The sequence below is a fragment of the Schistocerca gregaria genome, chromosome 9 (genome assembly GCF_023897955.1).
Source record: "Schistocerca gregaria isolate iqSchGreg1 chromosome 9, iqSchGreg1.2, whole genome shotgun sequence".
Lineage (NCBI taxonomy): Eukaryota > Metazoa > Arthropoda > Insecta > Orthoptera > Acrididae > Schistocerca > Schistocerca gregaria.
In genome coordinates, this window is record NC_064928.1 from 252,594,266 (window position 1) to 252,613,188 (window position 18,923).

Here is an 18,923-nt window from a genome sequence, read left to right on the forward strand (position 1 = left end):
CAGCTTCAACACGATACCATAGTTCATCAAAGAGTAGTGACTGGCGTATTGTGACGAGGCAGTTGCCCGACCACCATTGGCCAGACGTTTTCAATGGGTGAGAGATCTGGAGAATGTGCTGGACGGGGCAACAGTCGAACATTTTCTGCATTCAGAAAGGCCCGTACAGGACCTGCAATATGCGGTCGTGCATAATCCTGCTGAAATGCAGCGTTTCGCACGGATCGAATGTAGGGTAGAGCCACAGGTCGTAACACATCTGAAATGTAACGTCCACTGTTCAAAGTGCTGTCAATGCGAACAAGATGTGACCGAGACGTGTAACCAATGGCACCCCATAGCATCACGCTGGGTGATACGCAAGTATGGCGATGACGAATACACGCTTCCAATGTGCGTTCACCGCGATGTCGCCAAACACGAATGCGATCATCACGGTGCATTAAACAGAACCTGGATTCATCCGAAAATATGACGTTTTGCCATTCGTGAACCCAGGTTCATCGCTGAGTACACCATCGCAGGGGCTCCTGTCTGTGATGCAGCGTCAAGAGTAACCGCAGTCATGGTCTCCGAGCTGATAGTCCATGCTGCTGGAAAGGTCGTCGAACTTTTCGTGCAGATGGTTGTTGTCTTGCAAACGTCCTCATCTGTTGACTCAGAGGTGTGGCTGCACAATGCGTTACAGCCATGCAGATAAGATGCCTGTCATCTAGACTGCTACTGATACGAGGCCGTTCGGATCCAGCACGGCGTTCCGTATTAACCTCCTGAACCCACCGATTCCATATTCTGCCAACAGTCATTGGATCTCGACCAACGCAATCAGCAATGTCGCGATGCGATAAACCGCAAACGCGTTAGGCAACAATCAGACCTTCGTCAAAGTCGGAAACGTGGTGGTACGCATTTCTCCTCCTTACACGAGGCATCTCAACAACGTTTCACCGGGCAACGCGGGTCAGCTGCTGTTTGTGCATGAGAAATCGGTTGGAAACTTTCTTCATGTGGGCACGTTGTAGGTGTCGCCACCGGCGCCAACCTTGTGTGAATGCTCTGAAAGGCTAATCATTTACATATCACAGCATCTTCTTCCTGTCGGTTAAATTTCACGTCTGTAGCACGTCATCTTCGTGGTGTAGCTATTTTAATGGGCAGTAGTGTAGTAGGGTGAGGAAGGAAGTCTACCGTGCCCTTTCAAAGGCACGATCCCGGCATTTGACTGAAGCGATTACGATTTAGGGAAATTATGGAATACATAATCAGGATTTGAACCGTCGTCCTCGCAAATGCTGGTCCAATGTGCTAACCACGGTGCCAGCTTTCTTGGAGGGTGCAACGCCTTGGAAACAATGTTGGAACGTCCTGGATATCGCAAAGAATGTGTGAGATGGGTCCCGCGGATGCTAACAGAACAACAAGAAGCGCATCGATTGGAAATTTGTCGATACCTGCTGCACCAATATGAAGCTGAAGGTGACAGCTTTTCTGAATGGCATCGTCACCAAAGATGAGACTTTGTGTCAAAACTACGAGCCGGAATCCAAAAGACAGTCCACAGAATGGCGACATGCGAATTCACCGCCAAAGAAGAAATTCAAGACACAGCCGTCTGCAGGCAAAGTGAGGTGCACAGTCTTCTGGGACAGCCAGGGTGTGGTTCCTTTGGATGTCGAGGAGCCTAGAGCAACAGGACGACACTGACGAAGCTGAGAGCCTGAATTTCCAGGGTGACGCCAGATAGGAAGACCAACTTTCACCTGTAATGTGATAACGCCAGGCCCCCACACCAGTTTTGACCACGCAACTCACAACAAAATTAGATTGGACTGTCTTACTACAGTCACTGTACAGTCCCGATTTAGTGCCTTCAGGCTTCCATCTGTTTGGACCTCTGGAAGATGGTCTACGTGGCGAACATTTTCAAGTCTCAGATGCTGCTGTCAAAGCTGAAAGGAAGTGATTAGTCTCAGCTGTTTCCGATTTTTACTAGCGCGTCGTGCAGGTTCTGGTTCATCGTTGGCAAAAGTGCATAAAGAATAGTGGTGAATATGTGAAAAATGACAGTCTGTAGCTCAAATACTGCTCTTTTCGTTGTGCTCAAAATGGTTCAAATGGCTCTGAGCACCATGGGACTTAGCAGCGGAGGTCATCAGTCCCCTATAACTTAGAACTACTTAAACCTAACTAACCTAAGGACATCACACACATCCATGCCCGAGGCAGGATTCGAACCTGCGACCGTAGCAGTTGCGCGGTTCCGGACTGAAGCTCCTAGAACTGCTCGGCCACCACTTTCGCTGTGCTGTTGTGATTTATATAACTTCGGTAGTTTCCATAAATAGAAATGGCTGGCATTACTTTTGGAACGACCCTCGTAGCTATAGTAGGTGGATAAAAACATGGAGACACTGAGGAAAATGCATGCTTGAATATAGGAAGCGTACTCGGAGAGTAAGTTAGATAGAGCGCGAAATGGGAACCACAGTGAAAAATGAGATGAATCTTTGCACAGATGTGTTGCGCAGTGTATCTAGTATTAAACTCCCTGACAGATTAAAACTGTTTGCTGGACCGAGACTCGAACACGGGACCTTTGCCTTCTGCAGGCAAGTGCCCTACCAACTGAGCTACACAAGCACGACTTACGTCCCGTCCTCACAGTTTTACTCCTGCCAGGACCTGATCTCCTACCTTACAGACTTAATTTGGTTGCTTGAGTGAGATTTTCACTCTGCAGCGGAGTGTGTGCTGATATGAAACTTCCTGGCAGATTATAACTGTGTGCCGGGAGAGCTTCTGTAAAGTTTGGAAGGTAGGAGACGAGGTCCTGGCAGGAGTAAAGCTGTGAGTCTTTCTTGGGAAGCTCAGATGGTGGAGCACTTGCCTGTGAAAAGCAAAGGTCCCGAGTTCGAGTCTCAGTTCGGCTCACAGTTTTAATGTGCCAGGAAGTTTCATATCAGCGCAAACTCCACTGCAGAGTGAAAATCTCATTCTGGAGTGTATCTAGTATGTCTGTCGATCGTATCACGTCGCTATTTCCAGTCCTGAGCGCCCAGTCAGGCGTAAAGATGCCTACAAAATAGTTTCTCCCGCCAAGTATGCGTGGCTGCCGTGATATTTCGCCTGATTTCAGGCAGCCCACATAACGTATCTGCTCCACTCTCCCTTCTTCGTCACAATTCTCGGGCATACTGCAGGGGCAACGAAGACGCTCCTGCAGCGTTTTCTATGAGAAGTGTTTCATCGCCCACCCTACAGCCAGACCTTTGCTCCCTCTGATTTTCATCTCTGCTCACGTGAACCGCTAGCTACGAAGACAACATTCTGTCACAGGCAATGAACTGTAAATGCGCGTAGATAATTAGTTGAAAATGCAGGTGGTTGCCTCCTGTGACGAGGGAAGTGGAAAAGTTGTACTACGCAATGACAAATGTCTTATGTCGGAGTGGTGACTACTTAGAGAAGTACAAAATTAGTTAAAAACAGTCTTGATTGCAATTTTAGTTTTTTTCTATTTTTCAACGACGCGTTTCACCTTATGTAGGCATCTTCAGGTTATCTTTTCTAGATGGACAAGAGAGGCACCAACATCAGCATAACGCGTTCCCGGGACAGACGGTTGTTCAAGAGGATTGTGACTAAAAATGAGGGGCCAGCAGCTGCAGAAATCACGGTAAAACTGTATGTTGCGCTTTCACACCCTTTCAGCATCAAAAGAATATGCAGGGAGCTCCATAAGCAGGGAACCGCCTCGAGAGCAACCATTCCGAAACCATGCACCGCTGATTCATATCCCCGTAACGGGAAAACGTGGAGACAAAGGTATAAGACCTGGACAATGGAACGGCGACAGAAAGCAGTCTACGAGTCTTGTTTCACGCTGTTTCCGACTTCTGCCCGAGTTTATCTCCCAAGAGAGGAACACGGTGAGATTTTGGTGGTGATTTGGGCAGCGATATAGCAATATACCAAGGGCCCCAAAGTTACTCTACAGAACCGGACTTGTAGTGTTTACAACATATGGTGAGAAACATTATCACACTAAAACGCCAAAGAAACTAGTATAGGCATGGATATTCAAATACAGATATATGTAAACAGGCAGAACATAGCGCGCGGTCGGCAATGCCTATGTAAGACAAGTGTCTGGCGCAGTTGTTATGTCGATTACTGCTGCTACAATGGCAGGTTATCAAGATTTAAGTAGGTTTGAACGTGGTATTATAGTCGGCACACTAGCGATTGGACACAGTGGCTCCAAGGTAGTGATGGATTGGGGATTTTTCTGTACAAACATTTTACGAGTTTACTGTGAATATCAGGAATCCAGCAAAACAGCAAATCTCCGACATCGCTCCGGCCCGAAAACGATCCTACAAGAACGGGACCAACGACGACTGAAGACAATCGTTCAACGTGACAGAAGTGAGACCCTTCCGCAAACTGCTGCAGATTTCAGTGCTGGGTCATCAACAAGTGTCAGCGTGCGGACCATTCAACGAAACATCATCGATATGGGGTTTCGGAGCCGAACGCCCAGTTGCGTAACCTTCATGACTGCACGACACAAGGTTTTACCTCTCGCCAAGACCCGTCAACACCAACATTGGACTGTTGATGACTGGAAACGTGTTGCCTGTTCGGACGAGTCTCGTTTCAAATTTTATCCAGCGGACGGACGTGCACGGGTATGGACACAATCTCATGAATCTATGGACACTGCATGTCAGCTGAAGACTGTTCAAGCTGGTGGATGCTCTATAATTGTGTGTGTCGTGTGCAGCTAGAGTGCTATGGGACTCTTGAAATATCTAGATACGACTCTGGCAGGAGACGTGTACGTATCACCTGGATTCATTCATGTCCATTGCGCCATCCGATGGACTTTGGCAATTCCAGCAGGACAATGCAACACCCCGCACGTCCAGAATTGTAACAGAGTGGCTCCAGGAACACTTTTCTGAGGTTAAACAACTCCGCTGACCACCAGACTCCCCATATAGGAACATTATTGGGCTTATATTATTATTATTATTATTATTATTATTATTATTATTATTGCTGGTGTTTCGCCCTTAAAGAGCGCAGTTATACTAAAAAGACCAATTCCTTTTGCTGCCTTGCTTGCTACCCAAACTTCCCTCATTCGCTCGCTGTGTTTCTGTTTCCGGTTCTCTGTCCGTGGTTCTTGTCAGCTTCTTGTCTTCGGCAGCATCTTGATTGCCTTTTTGGTTGCCCATATTTTTTTCATCTCCCGGCTGTGATCTTGTTTGCGTTCCTCGGTCCATTTTGCGCATCTACGTTTGTCACAGAGCATCTCATGTAGTTTACTTTTCCTAATGATGTTTATGAATTTCATTCTGTCGTTTATTGTCTGGTGTAATGTTGAGTTGGTTCAGGTCGTTTCTTACCTCTGCCACCCATTTGTTGTTTCTAATGGTTACCCAGTCAAAGATCTGTTTGGTCAGTCTGTGTGATGGCATTCTGTATAGATGTCCACAAAATTGTAGTCTGTGTTTTCTAATCTTTCCTGTGATTGTCTCCGTATGTTTATATAGTTCTTCTGTAGGTTTCTTGATCCATATTCCATTGTTGTTAGTTGCGGCAAATATTTTCCTACGTATTTCCCTGACAGGGAAACCGCGCGGTCACAACGAGCGGTGATTTCACTTCTGTATACTGGTTGATACGGCAATCTCTAACTCTGACGCTTCTTAGTTTAATGAGGATTAGCAAAGCAAGACTATTCATACAGCACATTGAAAGTTATTTGAAGCTTAAACTGACAGTTAAACGACAGAAAGTTTTCTTATGCACAGAATAGGATCAGAAGTGTAGCAACATCTCTGGCCGTTAATATTGCGAACATTTAGACAGGTTATTTTGTACTTCAGTGTTGGACTCGCAGTGAACTCTAATGAAGCATTACAGACTAATTCTTTTTTAGACCACTTAATAGCAATTTGATAGCCACAGGATAATCAATGAACGATATTAGTACGATTGTGTATTCAGAGCGTTACGGCGTAAAGTATAGCACCGGCATGCCAGTCGGGAACGACAGAGAAGAGACGGCTGTGAGAAGACATCAGCCAATCACACGCTGACCGAACCTTCTTCCAGGACGACAACGCGACATCAACGGCCCCTGTGCGAAGAGGACATAAGCATCGCAACCGGCTGGCGACGGCCCAGTTGAACACCAGCTTCAAGGACAGACACTCGGACAGAAGCGTCCACGCTGGTTGTTTCGCTTGTACTGTTACCTAACAGACTGTCCATTGCCTGGCCTGGACAACTTGGATTATTTCATATGCCGCCCTTTGCTTGCGACAAATCTGTGTAAATGTCAATGCTAAGTGTTTTCACTACTGGCCATGAAAATTGCTACACCACGAAGATGAAGTGCTACAGACGCGAAATTTAACCGACAGCAAGAAGATGCTGTGATATGCAAATGATTAGCTTTTCAGAGCATTAACACAAGATTGGCGCCGGTGGAGACACCCAAAACGTGCTGATATAAGGCAGGTTTCCAACCGATATCTCAGACACAAACAGCAGTTGACCGGCGTTTCCTGGTGAAACGTTGTTGTGATGCCTCGTGTAAGGAGGAGATATGCGTTCCATCACGTTTACGACTTTGATAAAGGTCGGATTGAAGCCTATCGCGATTGCGGCTTATCGTATCACGACATTGCTGCACGAGTTGATCGAGTTCCAACGACTGTTAGCAGAATATGGAATCGGTCGGTTCAGGAGGGTAATATGCAACGCCGTGCTGGATCCCAACGGCCTCGAGCAGTCGAGATGACAGGCATCTTATCCGCACGGCTGTAACGGATCGTGCAGCCACACCTCGATCTCTGAATCATCAGATGGGGACGTTTGCAAGACAACAACCATCTGCACGAACAGTTCGACGAGGTTTGCAGCAACATGGACTATCAGCTCGGAGACCGTTGCCGCGGTTACCCTTGTAGCTGCGATGGTGCACTCAACGACGAACGTGGGTACACGAATGAAAAAACGTCATTTTTTCGGATGAATCCAGGTTCTGTTTACAGCATCATGATGGTCGCATCCGCGTTTGGCGACCTCCTGGTGAACGCACATTGGAAGCGTGTATTCGTCATCGCTATACTGGCGTCTCACCCGGTTTGATGGTATGGGGTGCCATTGCTTACACGTCTCGGTCACCTCTTGTTCACATTGACGGCACTTTGAACATTGGACGTTACATTTCAGATGTGTTACGACCCGTGGCTCTTCCCTTCATTCGATCCCTGCGAAACGCTACATTTCAACAGGATAATGCACGACCGCATGTTGCAGGTCCAGTAGGGCCTTTCTGGATACAGAAAATGTTCCACTGCTGCCCTGGCCAGCACATTCTCCAGATCTCTCACCAGTTGCAAACGTCTGGTCAATGGTGGCCGAGCAACCGGCTCTCCACAATACGCCAGTCACTACTCTTGATGAACTGTGGTACTGTGTCGAAGCAGCATGGGTAGCTGTACCTGTACACGCCATCCAAGCTCTGTTTGACTATATGCCCAGGTGTATCAAGGCCGTTATTATGGCCAGACTTGGTTGTTCTGGTTACTGATTTCTCAGGATCTATGCACCCAAATTGCGCGGAAATGTAATCACATGTCAGTTTTAGTATAATATATTTGTTCAATGAATACTCGTTTACGATCTGCATTTCTTCTTGGTGTAGCAATTTTAATGGCCAGTACTGTACTTTTTTCTAATAAAACTCATTAATACGTTTGTTTGAATTGTTTGTTTAGCGAACGAGTACTAGGATTGCTAAACGGCAAGGCTGGAGTAATGTTTGACGACAAGCATGGAGGCATAATAGAGAGCATGTGAATTACGCCGATAGAACCGTTGTTGAAGAATTCATATAATCCAGTTGTGATTTTTGGTAAATTTCTGGTGCATCGCAAGTCAGTTAGTATTAATATCGCAGCCACATTTTGACAGGCACTGTCCCGATCATATATAAGAGTGTTATCTCTGACTGGGTCTACAGCTTACGTTAACATTGACACTTAAATGTATTGACGAAGCGCTGTTAATGATATCACTTAAGTGAATTATCTACACCGTTAAGTACTCAAGAAAAGGCGTACAGTTGAATGCTGCTATTACACAAGTTCACGAAAGAGGTCGTTGACACCAGAGATTAATCGTGTTGTTAGAACATTGTTGTATGGCGTTTTCATTTGTTTCCAATATGTCCATTGTTTCTCACGAATGTAACTCAATATTCTGCGTCCAGATTGTCCGTCTGACTACCCCTTAATTGCGAAAAGGCTCTCTCTGTTATTGAAGAATCGAATTTAAATAGAAGAAAATTGGACTTAGATTAATACTGCTGACTCGACTGAGTACGGTTTATACTACGCTTAGCACTTCCCACGTGGCAACTCAAGGTCACCTCGGCAACTACACTAGATGGTTCAAATGTCTCTGAGCACTATGGGACTTCTGAGGTCATTAGTCCCCTATAACTTAGAACTAGTTAAACCTAACTAACCTAAGACATCACACACATCCATGCCCGAGGCAGGATTCGAACCTGCGACTGTAGCGGTCGCACGGTTCCGGCCTGAAACGCCTAGAACCGCTCGGCCACCCCGTTCGGCAACTATACGAGATATAAAAGTCCTTATAGATTAATAAAATCGTCGCAGTCAGCCTGTAATGACGTCAGGAGAAGAGGGACAGCAGTATTTTACCGTTATGGCTGATCGCTTCCACCCCGTTGTTCAGTTTTTGTTCCTCAGTGGTGATGCTGTATACCAAAAAGACAGAACACCTGTTCAGGCGGCTCAGATCGTCCAGGACTAATTTCGTGAGCACGGGGATCAACTGTCGCATCCTCCCTGGTCACCAGAGCCACCAGATCTCATTATTATCGATCGTTTGTGGCTCCTGTGGAGAGAAAGTTCCGTGATTCGCACACACCTGCATCACCGTTACACGAATTGGCCACGATCTTGCTGGAATAGTGGTATAAGATTCCCCTGATAAAGACCTGTTTTTATCCATTCCGAGACGACTGGAAACTGTTTTGAATGCCAAAGAGTGCCCTACACCGTATCAGACGCAGTTACGTGTTGTGTTTTTCATGCTTCGTTGTCACGGGGAGTGGCCGCGCGGTTTGAGGCGCCATGTCACGGATTGCGCGGCCCCTCCCGCCGGAGGTTCGAGTCCTCCTTCGGGAATGGGTGTGTGCGTGTTATTCTTAGCATAAGTTAGTTTAAGTAGTGTGTAAGTCTAGGGACCGATGACCTCAGCAGTTTGGTCCCTTAGGAATTCACAGACGTTTGAGAATGTTTCCATATTTTTGCCCAATCCCTGTACACTGAGGCGAAAAAAGTCATGGGATACTGATATATACTTATACAGATGACGATGGTTTAGCGTATTGACGGTATAAAATGGCAGTGCATTGGTGGAGCTATCGTTTCTACTCAGGTGAAAAACGTGAGAAGCTTTCCGCCGTGATTATGGCCATCATCATTATCAGTGTTCTGCCAAAAGGCAGGTTTTCGCACGGTAGTTCTCCAGGCTGTCCGCTCTTCTGCCATCCTCTTCAGGTCTGCATAATTTCCTCTTCCCTTTATGTCGTCTATCATCTTGTATCTCCTTCCTCTCAGTCTTCTCCCACAAACCAGTCCTTCCAAAGCATCTACTAGCAAGCACTCCCTTCTCAATGAATGTCCCAACCAGTTACTTTTCCTTTCTCTTACAACCTTCAGCAGATGTCTTCTCTCACCAACCCTTTCCAGTACTCTTTCATTACTCACTCTTTCCATCCAGCTTATTCTCTCCATTCTCCTCGACATCCTCATCTCAAATGCTTCTAACCTTTTTTCATCCTCTTGTCTCAGCGTCCATGTTTCTGCCCCATATATTGCCACACTCCAGACAAAACATTCGTCAAGCCTTTTCCTTAGTCCTTTATCTAATTTGCCACATAAGAGTCTGCTCTTTCTGTTGAATGCCTCCTTCGCTATGGCAATTCGAGTTTTCACCTCCTGGTGACATCTCAAGTCTTCAGTTATTGTGCTTCCACGAGATTTAAATGCACTTACTTGTCTAATGGTAGGTTGTCCTATTTCAATATTGGACAGTCTGCGTCTTGTACTGATGACCATACTCTTTGCTTCTGCTGTGTTTATTTGCATCCCATATTCCACACAAGCTTCATTCAGATATTTGAGCATGTCATTCATTGTCCACTCACTTTCTGGCACTAATACCATGTCATCAGCAAATCTTATACATTCTATTTACTTTGCACTAACACATATGCCTCTTTTCCCATCAAGCTTTTCGCAATAATCTCTTGAAGGTACACGTTAAACAACAGTGGGGAAAGGCAACAACCTTGTCTAACACTTCGTTTAATGCTGCTTCCTTCTGACATTTCATTTCCAATCCTTATCCTTACTTTCTGGTGTAAATATTGATTCTGTATCAGTCGTCTCTCTTTCCAATCTACTCCTTTCCCCTTCAAAATATCCATCAGCTTATTCCTCTGAACCCTGTCAAAAGGCTTTTCTAAATTTATAGAAACAGCAAAGATTTCTCTACCCTTTTCCATATACCTTTCCCCTATACTTCTTAACAGGCCAATAGCATCTCTTGTTCGTTTTCCTCTTCGAAATCCAAACTGCTCCTCTGCAATCCCTCTATCCAGCTTCCCATATAACCTTCTATTCAACTCTTTCAGCAAGACTTAAGCTGCATGAGAAATTAGACTGATGGTCCGGTGCTCTTCACATTTTTTAGTGTTTCTCTTTTTTTCTATTGGTATATGATTATGGCTGCACGACCGGAATTAACAGACGTTCAAAGCGGAATGGTAGTTGGAGCGAGACGCATGGGCCATTCCATTTCGGAAATGATTAGGAAATTCACTATTGCAAGAGTCACGGTGTCGAGATTGTGTTGAGGATACCAAACTTGAAGCATTATCTCTTACCACAAAGAGCGTAGTGCCCGATAGCCTTCACTTAACGACCGGCAACAGCGGCGTTTGCGTAGTGTTGTCAGTGCTAACAGACAAGGAATATTGCGTGAAATAACTGCAGAAATCGATGCGACGTACGACGAACGTATCCGTTAGGACAGTGAGGTGGTATCTGGCGTTAGTGGGGTGTGTCATCAGGCGTCCGAATAGAGTGCTTTTGCTATCAGCACGGCATCGTCTGTAGCGCCTTTCCCGGTTTTGTGACCACATGGGTTTGACCCTAGACAACTGTAAAACAGTGGCCTGGTCAGATGAGCCCCGATTTCAGTTGGTAAGACCTGATGGTAGGGTTCGAGTGTGACGCATATCGCACGAAGCTGTGGACCCAAGATGTCAACAAGGCACTGGCTCCATAATGGAGTGTGCTGTATATACATGGAATGGACGGTGTCCTTTGGTCCAACTGAACCGATCATTGAACGGAATTGCTTATGTTCGGGCATTTGGAGAATATTTTCAGCCATTCATGGACTTCAAGTTCCCAAACATGTCACCAGGCCACAACTGCTCGTAACTGACTTGAAGAACATTCTGGACGATTCGAGCGAATGGTTGGTCACCCATATCACCCGACAAGAGCCGCATCGAAAATTTATGGGACATAATCGAAAAGTCAATTCGTGTACAGACACTTCCGCAGTTTCGGACGGCTGCAGAGCAAGAATTTCTGCAGGGGACTTCCAACGACTTGTTGAGTTCATGCTACGCAACAGTACACCTGGCGAATCTAGGTCTTTGACTGGTTGAATCATAATTATTTTCAACCATAATGGCTATGTTTGTGAACCGTGACTGTGTGGGATAATTATTTATTCCACGTTTCTGCTACTAGTCACTTTTTAATTTATGATTAATCTAACATAATGCAACGCGTTTCGAACATGTTATCTTCATCTTCAGGCGTTTATACATACATACATACATACATACATACATATAGAGAAATGTTACTTAAAAAACAGTCTTAAACTAGATTACTCTAGAACTCTTTGTCCATTGTTTTTTACTTTAGCTGCTGGTGTGGCATTTGGTGGGAAGGAGGGGGCCACTGAATGGCTGGAAATAGAAATCAGTGACGTCTTCTGCTGGTTTTCTTCCTTGTGGTTGACTATGAATGATATCATAACCTGTACAGGATGCAGATAGATTTGAATCAGTGACGTGTTACGAAAATGGTGTGAAAGGCTTTTATATAACAGTTGATCACTTACAATTTCATCATCTTGCTGCTTCACTCGCATCACTGGTGTAATGGCGGAGCTGTTTGATGACATTACACTATTGCGCATTATATTTTGTCACTGAATGGCAACGTAGGTCACTGCACAAATTGCTTCGATGTTGTACACAACACAAGATGGAGGACTGTAGCATGTGAGTCTGTATCGATTATCGAGGTTTTGTATCGATATTCTTGGTACTGACAGATTTGTCGTCAATTATTTACATTGACATATCTTGAATCTATTGAGTTAGAACTGGCTTAAGACTGTCGAAGAATTTTGAGTTTTGGCTTAAGACTGTTGAAGAATTTTGAGTCTTTGGTTCGGTTATTTCATTAAGAATGTTATCTGCATGCTTTGTGTTATGTGTGAAAATTTCCTTTTCTTCCATGTATCCACTCTTTTACTTTTTCCTAGTTTGTGTATAATTTCGATGTTGTCTTCGATTTTTAAATGGTGTTCTGTGTCTTTAATGAGAGTTGCTACTGCTGATTTGTTACATTTATCAAGCGTGTAGCAGTCTAAATGTTCTTTGAATCGGTTTCTGAAATTTCTGCCTGTTTGGCTGATATGTTTATTACATGGGCTGTAGGTAATTTTGTAAATGTAGATGTATCAAGACTTGTACCTGGTGGTGTTATATTGTGAATAAGCTTCCTACTTAGGTTGTTGTTGGTGCTGAAGCTGATTTTTACTTCTGTGTTTTTGAATAGTCTTGCTAATTTGTCAGATACTATCCCAAGATATGGCATTTTTACTTATTTGACTGCTGGGCTACTGTCAGTTGTGAGTGTAGTTGGATGTTGTTTGTTCAGTTTATTTTTTATCTGTTGTGACATGGTATTAATCAGAGAAGGGTCATATCCATTGTATAACATCGAATCAATTTGTGCAGTGAGTTACGTTGGCAATCAGTGACAAAATACAATGTGCAACAGTGTAATGTCAATCAACAGCTCCGCCGTTACACCAGTGATGCAAGTGAAGCAGCAAGACGATGAAATTGTCAGTGATCAAATGTCATGCAAAAGCCTTTCACACTATTTTCGTAACACACCACTGGTGCAAACCTATCTGCATCCTATACAGGCTGTGACATCGTACATAGTCAACCACAAGGAAAACCCCAGCAGAAGATATCACTAATTTCGATTAATAGCGATAAACTGCACTCCCCCCCCCCCCCCCCGTTGTGTATTGTGTACATAGTTCCGCGTAGTCAGCGCTAACACAACTTTACTTTCCCAATAGAGCGCGCACCGCTAAGCACAACAGCGCAGGCGCAGCGCTCGTCCGTCTCCACACTACGAGATGGCGCTGTCTTAGAGACGGACCAAATTCTGCTTCCGCCGATCCGCGTATTAATATCTCACGCAGCCAATGAGATTGCTGCTAACGTAGAACCTTTTCTCCTCGCGGATTACACTCGCGCAGTGATACCTCAACGCACGAGGTATTATAACGAGTGTACAGACCTCCGATTAGTCAGTCTGCATTAGTCTGTAGTCAAGTTTCAGTCTGCGCCTAATAAGATTATCATATTCCTGTACATAGCCATGAAGAGAAATGTATGTATCAGAGATATGTGAGAATAAGATTAACGTACCAAGACCAAAGGAACTTCAGATTGTCAATTGTAAATAGCATCCAGAATCAAGTTAAGTAAGGTTAAGGATTGTTACTATTTTAACAAATGTCTGTAAAAATTAATCAAGTTCTGTTTAAAGTTGGTCACCGTCAATCTGCTACTCTAAGCGTGCAAGTGGCATTTCTATCGTTTGACCTAACGGCAGAAGATAACCACGTCATGATAAGACCACGAGACATATTGCTGACTCTCGCCTACTTCGTTAGAGCGACAAGTCATCTAATCTGATGATGTGTGTACCGAAGGTCTTACAGTACGCACACCACACCCCCCTTCCCTCCAAACGCCACACCAGCAGCTACAGTAAAAAACAATGGACAAAGAGTTCTAGATTAATCTAGTTTAAGACTGCTTATTTTTAAGTAACGTTTGTCTGTATGTATGTATGTATGTATGAACGCCTTAAGATGAACAGAACAGGTTCGAAACGCGATGCATTACGTTAGATTAAGCATAAAATAAAAAGTTACTGGTAGCAGAAACTTGAAATAAATAATTAGTCTTTCACGATTTCAGGAGGTATATCATAATTTTTATCAGATAAATGTAGATGACACGAAAATAGCATGAAGGTAAAATTAGAGAGATTCGTCGAGATCTGGAGGGTTAGCAGCAAACGCTCTTCCTGCACGCCGTTCGAGAGTAGGACAGGAAAAGAGGGAATTTACAGTGGTACACAAAGTAACGTTTGCAACACACCATAGGGTGGCTAGCAGAGTGTAGATGCAGATGATTTACCACACGAGCACGCCGTCTGATGAGTGACCAGGATTCGAATCAGGAATCTCACACTCCATTTCCCCACTTCCAGCAATGCAACACTTCAAATGGCTCTAAGTAATATGGGACTTAAGTTCTGAGGTCATCAGTCCCCTAGAACTTAGCGCTACTTAAACCTAAGTAACCTAAGGACATCACACACATCCATGCCCGAGGCAGGATTCGAACCTGCGACCGTAGTGGTCGAGGTGTTCCAGACTGAAGCGCCTAGAACCGCTCGTCAACGACACTCCAGAGCCACCTATCATGGAGCAGTGTGTTGAGGTAAGGGAGCCGCCATGTCTCTCCAGGAAACTGGCCGCCCTTAGTACCGCAACATAGTGGCCGGGGCAGAGCTTTAACGATTTGCGAAGAGGGCACTCGTAAATAAATGGGAAGAGCAGAGGGGGAGCGGAGATCCGGCGCGAAACTTCAGCGGTGCTTTAGCGAGTGCGCGCGCGGCGGGCAGGTAAGGCAGGTAAGAATTTATTACCGCGGGATTTGCAGGGGCGGCCCCCGCCGAGGTATAATGGCGATATTCAGCAGCCGGGCCGACCCCGGAGCGAGTTTAACGAAGTGCTCGCGGATGATACGGTCTCCCCGTTTTATGGGCGCTCTTTATTAATGGAGGCGCGACGGCCGCGGCCGGAGAAGCGCGAGCGGGCCTATAAACCAGGCCGAGCCCCGGCCAGGAGGGGTGAGAGGGTGAGGGGGGAGGGGAGGGCCCTCGTGTAAATTGCTGTCCGCCGTCTGCTGTCTGCCGTAGCCGTGTCTGCTGTTGCTGTCTGCCCGGCCGCCTCCATTTGTCGCGGTCATTAACGGCCCGGGAAGGGAAATTTACGGCCGCTTGTTGGAAATTCACTGCCGTAGGAGCGGCACCGCGGCTCCTCGCCGCTACAGTACCTCTGGCACGGTGGACGAAAAAAAAAAAAAAAAATGAAAGAACTGCCACGAGGTATTACCTGTGCTCGATGTGGCGTGTAAAATTATCAAGTACATATTTCTCTCTCCCTTTTGTTACATAGTTCGTTAGATTTTAGCGACTCCTCTAGTGACTACAAGAGGCCATATTAACTCTCCACAGATAAAACCATTGGTTCGACTCTACACAGGAGGAGGAGGGAGGAGGAAGTTAGTGTTTAACGTCCCGTCGACAACGACATGATTTAGAGACGGAGCACAAGCTTGAATTAGGGAAGGATGGGGAAGGAAATCGGCCGTGCCCTTTCAAAGTAACCATCCCGGCATTCCCCCCATGAACCATGGATCTTGCCGTTGGTGGGGAGGCTTGCGTGCCTCAGCGATACAGATGGCCGTACCGTAGGTGCAACCACAACGGAGGGGTATCTGTTGAGAGGCCAGACAAACGTGTGGTTCCTGAAGAGGGGCAGCAGCCTTTTCAGTAGTTGCAGGGGCAACAGTCTGGATGATTGACTGATCTGGCCTTGTAACATTAACCAAAACGGCCTTGCTGTGCTGGTACTGCGAACGGCTGAAAGCAAGGGGAAACTACAGCCGTAATTTTTCCCGAGCGCATGCAGCTTTACTGTATGATTAAATGATGATGTCGTCCTCTTGGGTAAAATATTCCGGAGGTAAAATAGTCCCCCATTCGGATCTCCAGGCGGGGACTACTCAAGAGGATGTCGTTATCAGGAGAAAGAAAACTAGCGTTGTACGGATCGGAGCGTGGAATGTCAGATTCCTTAACCGGGCAGGCAGGTTAGAAAATTTTAAAAGCGAAATGGATTGGTTAAAGTTAGATATAGTGGGAATTAGTGAAGTTCGGTGGCAGGAGGAACAAGACTTCTGGTGAGGTGACTACAGGGTTATAAACACAAAATCAAATAGGGGTAATGCAGGAGTAGGTTTAATACTGAATAAAAAAAATAGGAGTGCGGGTAAGCTACTACAAACAGCATAGTGAACGCATTATTGTGGCCAAGATAGACACAAAGCCCACGCCTACTACAGTAGTACAAGTTTATATGCCAACTAGCTCTGCAGATGATGAAGAAATTGAAGAAATGTATGATGAGATAAAAGAAATTATTCAGGTAGTGAAGGGAGACGAAAATTTAATAGTCATGGGTGACTGGAATTCGTCAGTAGGAAAAGGGAGAGAAGGAAACATAGTAGGTGAATATGGATTGGGGGGAAGAAATGAAAGAGGAAGCCGTCTGGTAGAATTTTGCACAGAGCATAACTTAATCATATCTAATACTTGGTTCAAGAGTCATAAAAGAAGGTTGTATACATGGAAGAATCCTGGATATACTAAAATGTATCAAATAGATTATATAATGGTAAGACAGAGATTTAGCAATCAGGTTTTAAATTGTAGAACGTTTCCAGGGGCAGATGTGGACTCTGACCACAATCTACTGGTTATAAACTGTAGATTAACACTGAAGAAACTACAAAAAGGTTCTAATTTAAGGAGATAGGACCTGGATAAACTGAAAGAACCAGAGGTTGTAGAGAGTTTCAGGGAGAGCATAAGGGAACAATTGACAGGAATGGAGGAAAGAAATACAGAAGAAAAAGAATGGGTAGCTCTGAGGGATGAAGTAAAAGGACGAGGGCTAATAGAAATCCGTGGGTAACAGAAAAAATATTGAATTTAAATGATGAAAGGAGAAAATATAAAAATGCAGTAAATGAAGCAGGCAAAAAGGAATACAAACGTCTCAAAAATGAGATGTGCAAAATGGCTAAGCATGGATGGCTAGAAGACAAATGTAAGGATGTAGAGGCTTATCTTATTAGAGGTAAGACAGATACTGCCTACAGGAAAATTAAAGAGACCTTTGGAGAGAAGAGAACCACGTGTATGAATATCAAGAGCTCAGATGGCAACCGAGTTCTAAGCAAAGAAGGGAAGGCGGAAAGGTGGGAGTATATAGAGGGTTTATACAAGGACGATGTACTTGAGGACAATATTATGGAAATGGAAGAGGATGTAGATGAAGACGAAATGGAAGATACGATACTGCGAGAAGAGTTTGACAGAGCACTGAAAGACCTGAGTCGAAACAAGGCCCCCGGAGTAGACAACATTCCATTAGAACTACTGACGGCCTTGGGACAACCAGTCCTGATAAAACTCTACCAGCTGGTGAGCAAGATGTATGAGACAGGCGAAATACCCTCAGACTTCAAGAAGAATATAATAATTCCAATCCCAAAGAAAGCAGGTGCTGACAGATGTGAAAATTACCGAACTATCAGTTTAACAAGCCTCGGCTGCAAAACACTAACGCGAATTCTTTACAGACGAATGGAAAAACTGGTAGATGCAGACCTCGGGGAGGATCAGTTTGGATTCCGTCGAAATGTTGGAACACGTGAGGCAATACTGACCTTACGACTTATCTTAGAAGAAAGATTAAGAAAAGGCAAACCTACGTTTCTAGCATTTGTAGACTTAGAGAAAGCTTTTGACAATGTTGACTGGAATACTCTCTTTCAAATTTTAAGGTGGCTGGGGTAAAATACAGGGAGCGTAAGGCTATTTACAATTTGTACAGAAACCAGAAGGCACTTATAAGAGTCGAGGGCCATGAAAGGGAAGTGCTGGTTGGGAAGGGAATGAGACACGGTTGTAGCTTCTCCACGATGTTAGTCAATCTGTATATTGAGCAAGCATTGAAGGAAACAAAAGAAAACTTCGGAGCAGGTATTAAAATTCATGGAGAAGAAATAAAAACTTTGAGGTTCGCCGATGACATTGTAATTTTGTCAGAGACAGCAAAGGACTTGGAAGAGCAGTTGAATGGAATGGATAGTGTCTTGAAAGGAGGATATAAGATGAACATCAACAAAAGCAAAACGAGGATAATGGAATGTAGTCAAATTAAATCGGGTGATGCTGAGGGAATTAGATTAGGAAATGAGACACTTAAAGTAGTAAAGGAGTTTTGCTATTTAGGAAGTAAAATAACTGACGATGGTCGAAATAGAGAGGATATAAAATGTAGACTGGCAATGGCAAGGAAAACGTTTCTGAAGAAGAGTAATTTGTTAACATCGAGTATAGATTTAATTGTCAGGAAGTCGTTTCTGAAAGTATTTGTATGGAGTGTAGCCACGTATGGAAGTGAAACATGGATGATAAATAGTTTGGACAAGAAGAGAATAGAAGCTTTCGAAATGTGGTGCTACAGAAGAATGCTGAAGATTAGATGGGTAGATCACATAACTAATGAGGAGGTATTGAGTAGAATTGGGGAGAAGA